At 50.0% G+C, this 6,159-nt stretch overlaps 1 pseudogene; it reads left to right on the top strand.

Moving 5' to 3' along the window:
- Positions 1 to 2,295: 2,295 nt before the first annotated feature.
- On the top strand, positions 2,296 to 2,414 carry LOC120611354 (uncharacterized; annotated as a pseudogene).
- Positions 2,415 to 6,159: the final 3,745 nt, after the last annotated feature.

Below are 6,159 nucleotides of genomic sequence, written 5' to 3'. Positions count from 1 at the left end.
CAGCCCCAAACCCCCACAAGTCTGATCTTGGAAAAAGTTACCTGGGACAGGATACCCCACGGCAAGAGCCCCTGAGGGTCAGTGCCAGCGATCCGGGCAGGGCCAAGCACCAGTACTATTTTCTGCATCAAAATGCAAAGTAGGACAGAAGGGGGGTACCCTGGACGGGAGCCAGGTGAGACTCCCCGTCCCCACCCCCACTCCTGCTTTTCTCCTGCAGGCTTCGGGGGAGCCCTCCTCTTTCTCCCGGCTCCATGGGAAGCTGCTGGGTGTGGAGCAAGGGGACCCACGGCATCCACTGTGAGGGAGGGCAGGGCAATCAGCCCTGCCCAGCTGTGGGACAGGAAATGATAGTGAGCCTGGGATGATATTCTTTGGCCCTTGGGCATTCTGAGCTACCTCCAGGCTCAGGAAGAGGACTGACTCCCTGGCTTCAGTCCCCAGAGTCAGTAGTTCCTTTATCCAGGCTCTGAGACCATCCCGGGGTAATTTATGAAGTTGGAGTGCAGGGAGGGAGGGAGAAACACACATTCACTGAGCCCTGACTAGGTCCATGCTTTGTATATGTTTTGTTTTATTATCATTGCAAGGATTTTACAGATGAGAAACAGACCCAGAGAGGTCGAGTGACTTTTTCAAGACCACACAGCCAGGAAGTATCAGGGAGATAGAATCACAGAGTTTGTCTTACCAAGAGCCCATGTGCTGTCCACTGCCCCACACTCCTTCCTCCCAGATCAGGGAGGGGGCTTGGGAATCTGCACCCTCCCCGACCCTGGGGCTGGCTATGCTCATCGGACTTCCTTCCGTATAACAGTAGTTATAGGCCCGCTGCTAGACTTTATAACGTAATGTATTAACAAGGACACTCATATATTACCATATCACACATTTTAAAATGCCTCGATCACTATATTTCAGTGACGTAATAGGTTTATATTATATATATGATAGGGTTTGTTTGTTTTTTTTACTGTCGTATATGTTTTATCTCAGGCATTTAAAAACATTATTTTAAAAAGGGGCCCATAGACCTCCCCAGACTTCCAAAGGTGCCTATAGCACAAAAATGGTTAAAGACCTCTGGGTTAGAGAAACAAATGTACTCAAGCATTTATGGGTGACATGGCAAGAGGTCTGATTTTTCTTAACACGACTTAACAAAAGGAAGGTGGCAGACAGAACAAGGAGGGCAGACGGTTAATGAGTATCTTAATGAGCATCGAACTGGGCGATAGGTGCAGAGGAATGTCTTTGATCTCCTCACTGCTTTTTTGTATGTTCCCACACTTTCCAGTAGAGAGTCCTTATAGATGTGTTTAAACATTTGCTCGTGACAATATTCTTTAAATGTAGGTAAACAAAAGGTTATAAATCACCTGTAATTCTGTGGCCACACAGAATAACCACTAACATATATGTTAAATTTTGTTTTGTTTTGTTTTTTTGTGTGTCAGTCTTTCCGTGTTGATAAATGGATTTCTCTTCTCATTTTAATGCCTCCCAGTAAGTATGTAAATAAGTAAATAAATAAACAATGCTTTTGCTGATCTTGACTTAGAGACCCCATGAAAGGGGGCTGGGTCCCAAAGACACCTTCCTCCGGATAGCCTTGGATTCTTGTCTGGGGTTTCACTTGTCTACTTCCTCTTCTCTCTTTTAGCAGCAGAGGCGTCCACCCCTCAGGAAGCCAGAATCCCAAATAGCCCCTATGATGCCCACCCCACTGAGCCCTGCAACTCAGGCAGAAGAAGGAGGTTCAGGGGAGCCACTGGGTGTGGGTGGGACCAAGTGTCCACACTGGGTGTCCACACTAACTGTATAAGGTCAGGCAGAGCCTCAGCTCTCCCCGGCACACACGCCCCTGTACCCTGACAGCTTGAAAACCTGGTCCAGACACCCCCATCAGCCCTCTCAGGAACAGGCCCACCTCACCTGCAGCCTTTCACCCCAATGCCTCTGGAGAAGCTGGAGGTGAAGGAGGGACAAATGCCTGTGACTTTGCAGACACTATGCCCACTCTTCCTTCTTCAAGCTTCAGCTCAGGCGCCACCTCCTCTGGGGAGCCTTCCCTGATGTAACCTGGCTGGATCCGGACCCCTGCTCCCCACTGTGCTTCCCTCTCTCCCAGCCCTCAACACACTGGAGCAGGAGCAAGAGTGGCCCCTGGGCCTGCTGCCAATATCTCTGAGCCTGTCATGACTGGCAGTCAGAGTGAAACTCTGTGTACCCTAACATAAACCAAAAATAACAGGGACACCCTGACTGGTTCTGGTCTTCAAAATAGTAGAGCCTGTCTACGGCCATGCCACCCTGAACGTGCTCGATCTCATCTGATCTCAGAAGCTAAGCAGGGTCGGGCCTGGATAGTACTTGGATGAGAGACCGCCTAGGAATACTAGGCGCTGTCGTCATTAAAAATAATAAGAATGATAATAATGATAATGATAATGATAATGATGATAATAAATCCTGAGTTTTTCCCATATATCTGGACTCCCTGACAAAAATAAGTCTATTCCTGAAGCTAAGTCATGTCCTGTGTGAAATAGTGGCTGAGTCCCAGTGCAGATGGGGTCCTATCACGGTTTCCTCTCAGCCCTTGCTGTGCCACGTTTGGCCAGCTGGTCCTTCTTACACTCTTCATTGGTAGACTTTTTTTCTTCCTTTCCCCTATGCTCTGAGAGTCTTGGGTCTTCCTTTGACTTGGGCCATGAACACTGATTTCCCCTCCTGTGAGCCCCACGGGACATGCCAGCCCTGGGCAGGGGCTGAGGGTCTCCATTTCCACATCCCAGACCCTGGCACAGGTGGCCACTCTTGAGTGCTCAATAAATCCTTGATAAATAACTTAGCCAATGGGTAGAGCCGGCCAGTGGACAGGCCCTGCTCCACACTGACCCCAGGCTATTTCTCAAGACCCAGCTCTCCCGGAAAGCCTTGTCCAGGAATCCCAGAGCATTCTGTCTTCTCCAACCACATTGCAACCATTGGACTACAGCAGGGCTGGGTGTCTAACTCTTGGGGAGTTATTTAACTTTTCCTGCGCAAAGAGGTCACACGCAGGCTCTACGTGTGCTTGTGGTCACACCATCTGAATGCCTTGCATGTGGAGGGGGCTCCAGAAAGGTGCGTGGACTCCTTAGTCCTGTTGGCGGGCTGTCATGGTGCACATGGGGGCGAGATGGACCTCTGCAGATTTCCTTCAAAGGGGGAGGCAGTGTCCACTCCTGCCCTGAGCCCTCAGTGCCCCCTCAGCAAGGGATGTCATGGGGAACCTTTGCAGAGAATAAGATCTTTCTGAACCTCAGTGCTCCTCATCTGTAAAATGGAAGGAATGAATCCAGGTCCTGCTTAGTGGAGACTCTGTGGCCAGGAAGTGAGGAAAGGGAAGCCTTTAGTTCATTATGCAGCAGGGGCTCAGCAAGTGGCCACAAGGGTCACCCTTCAAGACCAGAACCAGATAGCTCTGGGGGAGCCCAAAGGAAAAAGATTCTCACCCGCTTCCCTCAGGGGGTGGAGAATAAAGAGCAGGGATGTGTTTTTAAATTTTTTAGTGTAAGCCTTTAAAAACTTATTATTTTTAATAACTTATTTTTTTTAATCGACAGACTTTTTAAGAGTGGTTTTAGGTTCACAGATGATAACTTATTTTTAAGACTTATTTTAATAACTTGTTATTGAAATCCCACCGTATTGGATTCTGCCCCTCATCCTGGTTTGTCAGCATTTCTGGGGGCCTTGGTTCTGCCATCGAGAGACTATCCCTCCCTTGCCATCAGCATGGCACCTGCCATTATGATAGGTCAGTGTCTGTCTCCGTCGATATTGTCGATTCCAGGGTAGAGAGGGTGGCTGTGCAGGTGGAAGGCAGAGACCTGCCCCTGGATGCACAGGGCCAGGTTTTCTGGACGTGGCTGCTCAGTCAGGCAGCCCACCTCATCTGAGCCCGCGTTTCCCCTTCGGGCCTGCTACTCCACCAGCTCTTGTGCTGAAACCCAGGTACTCAGCTCCTCTGCTGCCTCCCACACAGAGCCTTCCTAAAAGGACAAGGTCCATCAGGCCTCATTCCCAGCTGCCACAGACAATACCGGTGTCTTATCCATGTCTCCTACATCCCCTTTTGCTTTACTATAAGACCCCGATTTTTATCAAGGGAGCAACGTGTGCAGCTAAAACATTCTGTTTCTCAGCTTCCCATACAGCGGGTCATGTGACAGTTTCCAGCCAATGTCCAGATATGTCCCCGGGATGGGTGTCCCTTATAGAAAACAGAAAGGCAAAGCCTCTCTGGGAAAAAGCCTCTCACCCTTTCCCCTTCTTCCTGCCTGGAATCCCTGCGCTTTCTCATTTCATCCTCATGTTCAGTAGACGGAACAGGTATTATCCACATTTTACAGATGAGGAAACTGAGGTTCAGATAAGTGAATTGACTTTCTCAAGGTTGTGGGACTCAGACAACTCCTACATGAAAACTGAAGAAGCATCCAACTCAATCCATTGAGATAAATTTGCTTCAAGTTTTCCTTTCGGGCCAGGCTGCTAGGAAGCTCAGTACTTAATATATGAAGCTGTTATGTCTAGTATTAACCCTTAACATGGGTGCTTTGCTGCCTTCTTTTCTCGTAGCCTCATTGCTTGTTATGAGATTTGAGAGAGCGATCCTTTTTTGTCAGCTGCCTTGAGTCCTCTTTTAGAAAAGATTAGCTGTGGGGGCTGGGAGCTGAGCATCTCTCACTGGCCTCTCCAGATCTTCCCTCTGCTCTGGATAGCAGGAGACATGAATGGACCATATCGATGGGTTCTCTGGTTTCTTCTTGCGTTTGGCCAACAGGGAGCTCTGGTGGAAGTGAGGTCACAGCCTTCCTGAGGGAGGAAGTGACCAACCCCCACCCCCATCAGGCTCCTGTCCCCAGGAAGCACTCTCTCCCTTCCTGCCCAAGGCCCCCAATTAGCCCAGGGGACGGCCCTCTCCTTTACTGTTTCCTATACCTGCTGTTTCTACTAAATTCTCAAATTACCCGAGTTGAGTGTTTCCTGTCAGGATCCTGTCATGGGCTGAATATCTATGTCCCCACTAAATTCATATGTTGAAGTCCTAGCCTCCAATGTGATGGTATTTGGAGGTGGGGGGCCCTTGGGATGTAGTTAGGTTTAGATGAGGTCATGAGGGTGGGACCCTCACGATGGGATTAGTGCCTTATAAAAGGGAGTGAGACCTCACTCTCAGAGCACAGCCAGAAGGTGGCCGTCTACAAGCCAAGAAGTGGGCTCTCACCACCGAATCTGCTGGCACCTTGATCTTGAACTTCCAGCCTCTGGAACTGTGAGAAATGTCTGTCATTTAAGCCACCAGTCTATCATAATTCGTTATAGCAGCCTGAGTAGACTAAGACAGGCCCTGAATACAGAATATAGAGGAAGATCTCTGAAAACTGTTCTGTCCCCTCCCTTCCAACATTCCTTCCCCTCAGCGGAGCTCAGTTCAGCATCTCATCACCTCCTGCCTGTACCTTACGGCTGCCTCCTAAATGGGTTCCCAGCCCCGCCCCCAGCAGGGCATCCGTGCAGTGCCATGAGGCCTCCCTAACAAGGGAGATGGCCTTGTTGACAAGGCTTGGCCTCCCTCCACTGCCTGAGCTCCAGGCAGGTGTAGGAATGAGGCAATGGGCCCGGCCACCCATACAAAGAACATGGCAAGTGTGGCAAGTGTGTTAAAACTAGCCTTGGCAAGTGTGTTATAACTAGCCATCCTCAGGAAGGAGAATTTGTTGATGTGGGTGGGGGACCATCACATAAGCCAACAGTAACGCCAATGTGATGAGAAATGACAGGTATGCACAGGGCATCATGGAGCAGAGAACGGGCAGTATCTCAGCCTGGTTGGGAGCAGGGAGGAAGGTTATGGAGGGGGTGTTCCTGGAGTGAGGGCTGAGCTGGATCCCAATGGGTGAGCAGGTGAGGGCATTCCAGGCAGAAGGAACAGCATGGACAAAGATCATGAGGCAAGAGACAGCATGGAGGACGCTGGCTGAGGAGACAAAGGGAGGCGGTCAGGGGCTGGGGTGGGCCCACCGCAGACCACAGAGGGGCCTGGACCCCAAGCCATAGACCACAGGAGAAATCCAACAAATATACATTCAGGCCACACAGGGGCAG

Source organism: Pteropus medius, unplaced genomic scaffold (genome assembly GCF_902729225.1).
Source record: "Pteropus medius unplaced genomic scaffold, Ma_sr-lr_union100, whole genome shotgun sequence".
Lineage (NCBI taxonomy): Eukaryota > Metazoa > Chordata > Mammalia > Chiroptera > Pteropodidae > Pteropus > Pteropus medius.
This window is presented reverse-complemented; position numbering and strand designations above follow the sequence as displayed.